Source organism: Zingiber officinale, chromosome 3B (assembly GCF_018446385.1).
Source record: "Zingiber officinale cultivar Zhangliang chromosome 3B, Zo_v1.1, whole genome shotgun sequence".
NCBI classification, from domain to species: domain Eukaryota; kingdom Viridiplantae; phylum Streptophyta; class Magnoliopsida; order Zingiberales; family Zingiberaceae; genus Zingiber; species Zingiber officinale.
Window position 1 is genome coordinate 97368790 of NC_055991.1, and position 12443 is coordinate 97381232.

At 36.8% G+C, this 12443-nt stretch overlaps 1 non-coding gene across 1 annotated transcript; it reads left to right on the forward strand.

Moving 5' to 3' along the window:
- Nucleotides 1-9526: 9526 nt before the first annotated feature.
- Nucleotides 9527-9632, forward strand: LOC121968764. Its single transcript, XR_006108301.1, has one exon. It is a non-coding gene; the product is annotated as a small nucleolar RNA R71 (small nucleolar RNA).
- The last annotated feature ends 2811 nt before the right edge of the window (nucleotides 9633-12443 follow it).

The following is a 12443-nucleotide window of genomic DNA, read 5'->3' on the forward strand; positions in this document are numbered from 1 at the left end:
ATCAGATTTTGAATTAAACTAATTATGAATTATTAATTAAATTAAATTGTTTTAAGTTTTGATTAAATTAAAGTTGTTGTTTTGGATTATTAATAAATTTGTTTATTAATAAATTTTTGGATTAAAATAAAGTTGATAAATTATTTTCATAATTAACTTCAGATTATTGAATTATTTAAGTTAAACATTAAGGATAAATTAAGATTAGTTTCGAATTGATTAATTTAAGTGGTTGATTAATTAATCTAGGATCAAGTAATTTATTAATTAATTAATTTCAAATTGTTTAATGTAAATTTAGTTTAGTTTATTTTTAAAATTTAGTTTAGTTTAGTTAAGTGATAATTTTAACTGATGTTGATTTCAGACTTAACTTTGGGTCAATCAAGCAAGGTTCTTAAGAATAAGTTTTTAGTTAGTGACGAGACATATGACCTTCTTAAATATCACGGTAGACCACTTTTTTAATACTTCTCGAAATAGTCTTACCCAAAGAACTTAATACTAAGTCTTAGTTCAACTAGTTTAGACTAGATAGGGGCAACTTCAGTTAATTTCACTAAGCTGATTGTACTAGATTAAATACATATAATTAGGGCTACAAATGAATCAAGCGTTCATGAACAAGTTTGGTGTTCAGCTTGATAAGAGTTTGTTTATGTTCATTCAATATACATAAGATTAATTAAACAAACAAACTTGAACAGCTCGTTAAGCTAAACAAACAAGCTTGAACACATATATGTTCAGTTCGTTAACGTTCGTGAACACTGTTCATGAACCATATTTATTAATAAAACTCTTTTAATATGCTAAATAAATAATAAAATAAAATAAAATAAAATAAATTTAAATTATCAATCTTAATAATTAATCAAACAATTAAAAGTTTCAAACAATCAAACAATCTTGAATTAAGAGCTTGATAACATCTAAACGAACCAAGCTCAAACCAAGCTCAAGCCAAGCTCAAGCCAAGCTCGAATCAAGCTCCAACCAAGCTTGAATTGAGAGCTTGATAACATCTAAACGAACCAGGCTCAAGCCAAGTTTCAAACAAGTTCAAGCTCATAAAAAATAAACCAAGCCAAGCTTGAATGCCCATTTCAAAAGCTTGGTTCATTTTAAGCTTGGTTCATTTTAAGCTCGGCTCGGCTCGGTTATCTTATCAAACAAGCTTGAACACCCCAAAGCTCGACTCGGCTCGACTTGTTTACAGCCCTATATATAATTCTCCTAGACATGCTTTCGACTTAGCTTTCCTGACCTACTATCATCTCAATCTCTTCTAGAACTAAGTTAAAATTTTCTCTAATATTACTAGTCCTAAATACTCAAACGGGTAGGTTAAGTTATTAAGGTGATAACTAGTTTGTCGCCTCCCCCAGAAATATCGATTTTATGTTTTAAGTAATAAATATTATTTTTGGTACATAGTATTGGTTTGGTCTTACTTGCTTTATTAGAGAAGTTTTTAAAATCCATGCTTAGACTAGGTTTCTAACATTTTAACTTAACAGAGACATTTAGGATTTATTATTTGAGTTAACTTCAAGTCTAAATCCAGATTTATTGTACACATCTTATTTGAGATCCAAGCATCATATTCAAATACTTTGAGCCCAAGTTGAACTTTTCCAACATTTTCTCGAGTCCTTCTACTTGTCCTTTCAAGTTAGAATTTTCTTTCTCAAGTTTTACAACTTGAGTTGAAGTTCCCTCTTGAACATAGTCAGTTGAGGGATTCAAGTTCACTTTCTCCTTAAGGTAGTTGACTTCCTTAAGTAGTAAATCATTCTGAGCCTCGGATTTAGTCAATTTCTTAAATAAACACTTAATAACTTTGCGCATTTGAACTTCTAAAAATAAATTTACCTTTTTTGGTCCTTTTGAAATGGATATGAATTCATGGCTTGACTCAGACTCAGACTCGAATTCGTACTATGACTCAGATCCTTCGTTCATTGTCATAAGTGTAAGATGACTTGATTGCTTTGGTTCTTCCATATCCAACTCCTCCGATGAAGATTCGTCCCATAGTTCTTTAGTATTTTCGAAGGTGCCGACTCGATTTAGCTCTTCCTTTGTTAAACTACACTGGAGGGTGTTCATTGCTTAGTAGTCAATCTGAGTCTTCTTCTTTATTTCTTGATCTCAATCTTCTGGATCTAGTGGTTCTTCATTTTTGCTTGGTGGTTTATACTCCTTTTTAATACTAAACCATATATCGATGTCGGACTTCAAAAAGCATTCCATCCTCATCTTCTAGTAGCTTAAGTCTTCTCCATTGAAGAGAGATGGACAAATAGTGTTGTAGCCTTCTTGGTGAGATTTTACCATTCTTGTATAATAGAAAAATTAACCAAGATTTTCAAGACTTCGTATTGGGATTAGAGTACAAGAAAAGAATTAATTGAGAAATGGATAAATGAAAAATCGACAAAAGGCATAATAAAAATTTTGTTCGAAAATTATTTTAAAGAAAAGATTAAAAAAATATTAGGAAGACTGTTAAGTCTTTTCATAGCAGCTTTACTCTACTAGCAATTGTTGGATCATGAAAGAACGAGAGAAGGGGGGGGGGGGGTCTTGTAGCTTTAAAAACTTTTCTTATCTTTTGTAAACACTTAAAGTAAGCAGCGGAATAAAGTAAAAAATAAAAAAATAAAAATAAAAAACACGTCTCTTTTTTACTTGGTTCGGAGCTCAGCCTACTCCTACTCTAAGGTCCGTGATCATCTATCACTTTCGTTGGGTAATCCACTAAATGATAAACTGATATTACAAATGAGAGTACAAAGTGCAAGTAAAAGTATACGAACAATGATGAATCTAAGAAGTAGTGCAGGTTGTCGAAAACCTCTCTGCATAATAGTAGTTGTAGCTTGCACGAGTAGAGAATGAGCGCAATAGTAAATTGAAAAGCAGGAGGTTGCCTTTGGCTTGGAGCTTGAGGGTTTCTTTTATAGGTCTTGTTCCATCGACTGATCAGAGGTTCCGTCTACTAAACTGATTCATCAGCTGATTACTCTATCTATCTATTGATCCTCTGTTCCTTCCTTATTTGCATTGATCCAATCCGTTCAATTGCAGAAATCTTGTTGTTCCATCGACGGATCAAGATCTTTATGTCGACTGAACATCTTTTTGTCATTTGTACTCTAATTCGAATCTTGTTTAATTCTGGAAATAAACTGATCCGTCGACTGATCACCCTTATTCGTCAACTTAACTGAAAATTCCTTTTGTATTCTAAATCAAATCTCGCTATTCCGATATTCCATGGATTCGTCAATTGAACGCCTTTGTTCCATTGGGAATAACTTTTTCTGCAAAATAGTGCTAGTAAATAAAAATAATATTTACCCTGTAAAACAGAGTTAAACTATAAATATGTAGAGCAAGATTAGTGTAAATATAGTATGCATGAATGAGACAACAATGATTGTCCTGATTTCAACTTAGAAACTTTCGTCGTTTTTTTTAGTCAGATGAGTACCAAGGTTTGTCCATAATAGGACACGACCTCACTTCACTACCTCAGTAGTTTACCTCAACTTACCTGCTAGATATCGGGTCCTCCAGAACTGTTTCGACTTAATTGCTCATCATCGGATCGGCTGCCAGGGTTTCCACTTAACTCGATATCGGGTCCTCCAGACCTACCGAGTCCACCTGTTAGATGTCAGGTCCACTTGACCCATTTGGATTTCCTGCCTAGTTCCATGATCTGTTGAGACTTTCCTTTCCTAGTATCAGATCCAGCTGACCTACTAGGACTTTCCAAGTTGAGCTTCTTACATACTTGATCAATTCATCAGATAATAATAAGACGTAACTTGAATTTTTGACAACATCAAAACATAAGTTTGATTATGGAGTTCTCTGCACCAATAGAAAGTTTAATTTAATTTAAGAGAAAAGAGAAAAAAAGAGAAAAGTTGTTACAGGCAAAGAACAGAGGGAAAAAAATAGAAAGAGAAAAAGTTAGCTTTGTTAGAGGGGTAAAATGGAAAAGAGATATGTCTTTTGAGCATTCATCTCGATATGTCTATCGGGCAATCTCAAACTTTGGGTGTGTCGAAATTGAGTCATCTCAAAGGTTTTTTAAATAGATGACAAACAACCCAAAACAAGGTAGAAAAAGAACGTTTGATTGATGCCTAAATTAGTGAGAAAAGGCGAAGCGCTCAGCCCTAGTGCCCCCATCAGCTCGCCCTAGGATTAACATAGAGGAGGTAAATTATGATGACTGAGGAGACAAGTAGATGAGGGTGAATTATACGGGGTGTAGAGATTTACGCTCCGCTAATCCTGAGGTTTCGACCCCTCAAACTCAAGTGACAAATATCCATCCACTTATCACCTCAACTATACTAGGGGCTAGATCGATGCTTAAATTAGAACATGGTATTGCCACATTAGCGGCCCCCTCATGACTACCTCACGTCATTGAGAAGCAGTTCAATAGGAATCCAAATTGGCAAGAATATAGGCGGACTCCACTACAATCACTATCCCCGACCCATGCTTAAATTAGGTGGATCCGCCACTTCAGCGGCTGTCTTAGAGCCGATCTTACGGATATGAAGAAAGGTAAATTCAGTTATCAAAGGGACCCATGCTTAAATTAGGTTGGCAAAAGATGATTGTGCTCGCCCCCAATGCCCCCGGCAACCCATCCTAGGGCCAAAACGGAGGAGGTAATAACGGGTGGCTACTAGTCCTTAGAATAGTGACTGGTGCATGAGCGAGGTATTTACCTAGACTATGCTGAGATTCAAATTCCAGATCTCAAGTAAATAACACCTTATATACTAACCACTATATCTCCCCGAGGGAACAACCAGACTTAAATTATTTGGTAAATTGGCAACCAACTAATATAGAGAGTGGATCCTTTGGACCACACTTTACGGTCCAGAGGATAGACCACTACATTGATTGGTTGTTTTAGATGGATCCCATCTGTTTATCAGGTGTGTGGTTGTTCGCTCTCCGCAAGTGTACGGAAATGTCGCAAATAATATAAAAGATTATCGTATCCACAGGGACTGGAATAAGCACTAGAAATGTCTCAATGCGAATTAGCTAAACAACTATCCAATCATTTCAAAAGCAAAGTAAAGGTAAACAAATCTAATCTTAAAGATCAACAAACAAGAATTTAGTGTTTTGGGTTATGATAAAGGGAGATTCTAGGAGTTTCGGTTTCTTTGTAGGATTTCTCGAATGTAAATGGTTCACCAATTCTTATCCCTCAATTGCCAAACATGTAGAAAGTTGCCGGTTCTCTCTTGCAATAGACAACCGGCTAAGGACTGAGAAATGTATCTAAATAGGATTAATTAGACATGAACCTATGTTGTCCTTACACAGAAGTGCACATATTACTATGCCTTCCTCGGATATCAACGTAGAAGCCCACGACTTATTAATCTATCAAGATACAAGAAACTAATCACAAAATCCATCCTACTCTCTTGAATATTCCTATTTCCTCTTCAAGATTATCTCTCAAACGTCCTTACACGGGCTTGCACCTGTCACGTGGATCCCTCGGATGATCGAGTGAGAGTTTATCTTACAAAGTCCATAAGAAATCCAAACAATTAATCAAGAATGAGAATTAAGCACGAATCACCATTAATCATTCAAGATCTAATCGATACAAGCAAGATAATGTCATTGAAACAAGAAAATGGCAAATCCATAAGAGATTACATCAATCCATCATACAAATATTCCCTTCATCCTAGAATACAAGATCTACTCCATGAATCGAGAAAGAAAACCCGAAAAATAAAGAATACAAGCATTTCTTAAATCCCCAATCCAAGAAACCAAGAAAAGGGGGGAAAGAGAAAACTTATCTACGAAGAAGCTTCGTCTTCGGATCTAATCCTCGCTCCGGAGCCGAAATCGTCAAGAGCTCCCCTTGAATCGCCCAGAAATCCTCCCAAGATTGGGAGGAAACCACCAAATCTTGCCTTCTCCCAAAGGGGGAGAGATCCCCTTTCAATTCATGAAGGAGGGTTTAAATAGAGGAGGAAATCGGGCGCCACACGGCCCCGTGACACGGCCGTGTGAGATTCACACGGCCATGTCCAGTTCCTTCTCTGCCAAAGTTGCACGGCCGTGTGACACCACACGGCCAGGACCCTTCTGCTCTCTGGAAATGCTACACAGCCGTGTGGTGCACACGACCATGTCCTGCTTGGTCTCTGGAAACTTCACACGGCCGTGTGATGCACACGGCCACCACCTGCTTGGCCTCTGGAAACCTCACACGGTCGTGTAGATCCACACGGCCATGTAAGGCATCTGCTCTGATTTCTTCAAATCAAGACACGGCCGTGTGAGATTCACACGGCCATGTCCTCTTCCCTTCCTGTTAAGACTACACGGCCATGTGTGGTACACGGCCTGATGATCTCTCCCTTCAATTACTTCCAAGCTTGCCCGAGGACGTATAATCTTCACCAATTTCGACTCCTGTGTACAGAAAATGCACAAAAAGCAGATCTCCGAACCAAAAGAGTAAATATGCTAAAAGGAAAGCTGGAAGTATAAAAATGCATAGATCAAGCATGCTCAAAGTATGTAAATGTGCGTAAAAACATGCATAAAAGAGTATATAATCTACGCACAACACCAGACTTAAACCTTTGCTTGTCCTCAAGCAAAATGCTGCAGTCTAAATTCATATGTTCTACAACACATTCATAAAACCTAGTGCACTTTCCTAATTCTATCAAAAAGTTTCATTAACAAGCGTGATCATGGGAACAAGTAAAGTATGGTTCAAGCATAAGAATCTTGTGCACAGTGTAAAAGTAACTCAACACCCTTCAAGTTTCAATCCATGTCCTAGTCAAGTCGTCATCAAATTTGAATTCCTAATGTTTCCAGTGAAAGACAAGTAACCAGTGATAGGCACTTACTCACCATTCACTTGGTTCATATTTCTCAACTAACCCAAGGTCTCAAAGGTGTGCTCAATCTCAAGGGAAGCTAAGCAGTCATTTCCCCAGTAACCTAACTCGGTCTCAAAGGGGTGACTTGCTAGATTCCACTCATGACAACTATTTTTTATATCCCTTATTTATTTATTTTTTTAAGTGTTTGCATTGTGCAAAACTTATTCACAAATGTACTTTTAGCACACATGTTGGGATATTTTGATTTTTCCAAATGAGCTTTAATGATTTGAGCCTCATCCAGTAACCAAAATGAAAGTTGAGAAATCACCATGGAAACCAAGTACTAAGCAAACAAGATGAATCATGACTATTTCAATGACATCAACTATTCAAGCATCAAGCACAAGTGTAGTGAAGATAAAATCCTTAAGGTTGAACCAAAACTAAAACTCATCACCATAAGATTCTTAGCTTATTAATGCTTCCCAAGATAGAAAAAGAACTACACAAAGTTTACTACTAGCATCATTCGAACATCATGAATCAAGACAATAATCGTGCTAACATTTCACTTGAATCCAAGAAAGCATATAAGTGAAGTTTTAATGTTCTCAAGATGTATGCCACAAAAAATCAAAACAAAATGCAAGACATAAGCAAAAACAAAAACAAACAAAGCAAATCAAATGCATCTAATGCATCCCCCCAGACTTAAATTTTTCATTGTCCCAATGAAAACTAAAAACAATGTGGAGGAGATTTTAAGAGAAGTTACCAAGTGATGAGCTCCAAATGGTTGACATTCATGTTTTTAAAGATACTCCTCCATCCAATACTCACATTCCTCCACAACTTTGAATTCTACAACAATAAGATAGACAAGAAAAATTAAGTAGAGGATACATGTTTATTATAAAGAGAGAACTAAAGACATAAAAGAAAATAAGGAAAATGAACTTGGGTTGTCTCCCAAGAAGCGCTTGTTTAAGGTCATTAGCTCGACCACCTCATTAGATTCATCTAAATCTTGCTCTTGGAGGGGTAAGATATTTTAGAACCCTCCTACCAAGGGCTCTTATTATGGAGGGAGCTTTCATCAAAGGAGCTACAAAGTAAAGTATAACTCTCTCCATCTTCGTCTTCTTGGAAATTTTTTCAGGTGGTCGAAGACGGTTCAGATTGAGCTTCCAATTATTGGCCCATGTGAAATCTGCACATCCAAAAGAAAAACAAATCTCCCACAAGCATGTTATATAGTATAGAGCTAGAACCATATCAAGATAAGATGAATAAGTAATAAAAACTGAATCACATCCAACAAAGTCAATTATAGGTACCTCCATAAAGTTTTCCAAAAGATCACAAGAAATACAATCCTTACTTTGTTGAGAAATACCTGAAATTTCTAAACATATAGATGTGACTTCCTCTGAATCAAATGAAGGTTCTGGCTCTAGCTTAGGTGTTGATGATATCAATGATGGTGATTCTTGAGACTCTACTAGCTCTGTATAAGTCCCTACACATTGTTCCACAACATGATCAATTCTTAAAACCTCTAAGGGTTGTCTTGACAAAGGTGGTGATCCTTGAGATGCTGCTTCCACAACGCAGCTCCCTACACATTCTTCCATATCATCATCATCAACACATACATCAAAAAATAAACCAACATCTATGTCCTCAATAGGAGAATCAATAACAAGAGGATCAATAACTTCACTTACAGTTTTAAGTTGATCTACCACATCACATTCATCATCTGAAAATTCAATGTCACTATAACACCTTATAAAATTTTGAGGTAGATCTGAAAACTTATTTACCACTACATTATCAATAAAATCCTCATCTGAAAAATCTTCATCTTCATATATATTTAAAAATCTACACTCAACCATATTAGTGTCATAGGATTTGCCGAAGTCTTTATTTTCATTGACCCCCACTAACCTTTGTGGAAAAGGAACCCTTAGTGAAGGTCCTGGGAAAGACTGAACTCCCTTTTTCCCAAATTCCCTTTGAGCTTTTGGAGGAGGTCCAACTTGCTTATCTAATGTTGGTGTGATTAATCATTGAGGGAAAGGTACTTGTGGCCTTTGGGAACTTCCTAGAGAAATGGAACTGAGTTCTTGTGATCTTCTATTATTCTTCTCCTCAATTCTAAACATGTCATTCTTCAGAAGTTCTTCATGATTTTTGCCACTTCTCAACCCAACATCATCACACTTTTCATTAGATCTTGACTGTGTAGGAGGGGATCTTCTTTAAACCATTTTGAAACAATACTATCAAGCTTTGCCCCCAAATGTTTGAACTCCTCACTCTGTGACTTGTGAATTTCAACATTTTTAGGTGGTTGAATTTCATTTTGTTTGACAGGCTCTCTTACATTTATGGCTTGCACTTCTTGAATATCTGAGGGAAATTCCATCCAACTTTTGTTCGACCATTCATGGAGGTTCAATGTCACTTGATCAATTAACGAATAAGCTTCATCTACACTTTTGTCCATAAAAGAACCTCCAGCTGATGAATCCAATAAAGTCTTGTCTGAGAAAGAAATTCCCCCATAGAATATGTGCAAAATCAACCATTTTTCAAAACCATGATGAGGGCACTATCTTTGAAGACTCTTGAATCTATCCCATGCTTCAAATAATGATTCTCCATATGCCTGAGAAAAATTTGTTATGCAATTCCTCATATACACCGTTCTACTTGGAGGGAAAAAATGATTCAGAAATTGCTTCTCCAATTGTTCCCAACTTGTGATGCTTTGAGGACAGAGAGAATATAGCCAAGTCCTTGCTTTATCCTTGATACTGAAAGGAAATGTCATCAATCGAACTGCATTTGCTGATACTCCTTCACATTTCACCAAATCACAAATCTCTAAAAATGTTTCAAGATGCAGATAAGGACTTTCTGATACTTCTCCTCCAAATTTGTGACCTTGTATCATGAAAATTATCTCTGGGTCTAGTTGGAAACTTTCTGCTTCAATTTGAGGTTGCACAATAGGAGATAAAAATCTTGCAGAAAAGGGTGTAGAAAAATTTCTCATGGGCCTGCTTGACATGTTAGTGCTCATGGATATTCAAGAAGAAAATTAAAAATCAAGAATCAAAAACAAGAAATAAAATGCAATATGAAAAGCAAGAAAGCAAATGCAGAATTTAAATTGCAAGAAAGAAAGTGCATAATGAAAACAAGAAAGAAAAGATAAAAGGAAAAAGAAAAATGTCTAGAATAATTCATATGCTAAAAATTGCAAGATATGTTTACAAAAGAAAAGAAGAAAGAAACAAGATCAAAAGAGAAAACAGAGAAAAGTTAGATTAGAGTGCTAGAAATCAAGAATGCAAAGTTAGAATTAGAATTAGAATTGCAACAAAAAGAATTGTCAAGAATGTTATTCAAGAAAGGAAAAACTTACGAAAACAGAATTCTAACAATTAGTTATAACTATGCAAATCAAAAGAAAAAAAGGAAAAGTTATGTTTAGTCTAACTCAATTGATAATTCCTAATGTTATAGCGCAGTCCCCGGTAACGGCGCCTCCGCAAGTGTACGGAAATGTCGCAAGTAATATAAAAGATTATCGTATCCACAGGGACTGGAATAAGCACTAGAAATGTCTCAATGCGAATTAGCTAAACAACTATCCAATCGTTTCAAAAGCAAAGTAAAGATAAACAAATCTAATCTTAAAGATCAACAAACAAGAATTTAGTGTTTTGGGTTATGATAAAGGGAGATTCTAGAAGTTTCGGTTTCTTTGTAGGATTTCTCGAATGTAAATGGTTCACCAATTCTTATCCCTCAATTGCCAAACATGTAGAAAGTTGCCGGTTCTCTCTTGCAATAAACAACCGGCTAAGGACTGAGAAATGTATCTAAATAGGATTAATTAGACATGAACCTATGTTGTCCTTACACAGAAGTGCACCTATTATTATGCCTTCCTCGGATATCAACGTAGAAGCCCACGACTTATTAATCTATCAAGATACAAGAAACTAATCACAAAATCCATCCTACTCTCTTGAATATTCCTATTTCCTCTTCAAGATTATCTCTCAAATGTCCTTACACGGGCTTGCACCTGTCATGTGGATCCCTCGGATGATCGAGTGAGAGTTTATCTTACAAAGTCCATAAGAAATCCAAACAATTAATCAAGAATATAGAGAATTAAGCACGAATCACCATTAATCATTCAAGATCTAATCGATACAAGCAAGATAATGTCATTGAAACAAGAAAATGACAAATCCATAAGAGATTACATCAATCCATCATACAAATATTCCCTTCATCCTAGAATACAAGATCTACTCCATGAATCGAGGAAGAAAACCCGAAGAAATAAAGAATACAAGCATTTCTTAAATCCCCAATCCAAGAAACCAAGAAAAGGGGGAAAGAGAAAACTTATCTACGAAGAAGCTTCGTCTTCGGATCCAATCCTCGCTCCGGAGCCGAAATCGTCAAGAGCTCCCCTTGAATCGCCCAGAAATCCTCCCAAGATTGGGAGGAAACCACCAAATCTTACCTTCTCCCAAAGGGGGAGAGATCCCCTTTCAATTCATGAAGGAGGGTTTAAATAGAGGAGGAAATCGGGCGCCACACGGCCCCGTGATACGGCCGTGTGAGATTCACACGGCCATGTCCAGTTCCTTCTCTGCCAAAGCTGCACGGCCGTGTGACACCACACGGCCAGGACCCTTCTGCTCTCTGGAAATGCTACACGGTCGTGTGGTGCACACGGCCATGTCCTGCTTGGTCTCTGGAAACTTCACACGGCCGTGTGATGCACACGGCCGTGTGATGCACACGGCCACCACCTGCTTGGCCTCTGGAAACCTCACACGGCCGTGTAGATCCACACGGCCATGTAAGGCATCTGCTCTGATTTCTTCAAATCAAGACACGACCGTGTGAGATTCACACGGCCATGTCCTCTTCCCTTCCTGTTAAGACTACACGGCCATGTGTGGTACACGACCTGATGATCTCTCCCTTCAATTACTTCCAAGCTTGCCCGAGGACGCATAATCTTCACCAATTTCGACTCCTGTGTACAGAAAATGCACAAAAAGCAGATCTCCGAACCAAAAGAGTAAATATGCTAAAAGGAAAGCTGGAAGTATAAAAATGCATAGATCAAGCATGCTCAAAGTATGTAAATATGCGTAAAAACATGCATAAAAGAGTATATAATCTACGCACATCAGTGGTCCATCCAAATTAACCAATTAACCTCTATGGTCCATCCTCTAGTCCGCAAAGTGCGGACTAGAGGATCCCGCCTAACTAATTTAAGCATGGGTTATCGCTCAGATGCTGAGAGGAGAGAGGTTTGGAACGAGAAGAATTTAGGCTACGTTTGGTTGAACGTAATGTAATCAAGCTTGTAATATAATTAAAATTGTAATGTAATGTATGTAATCTTTGATTACAAAGATGATTACATTCTTTTATTTGATGTCTGATATTTTTATAAGGAATGTAATT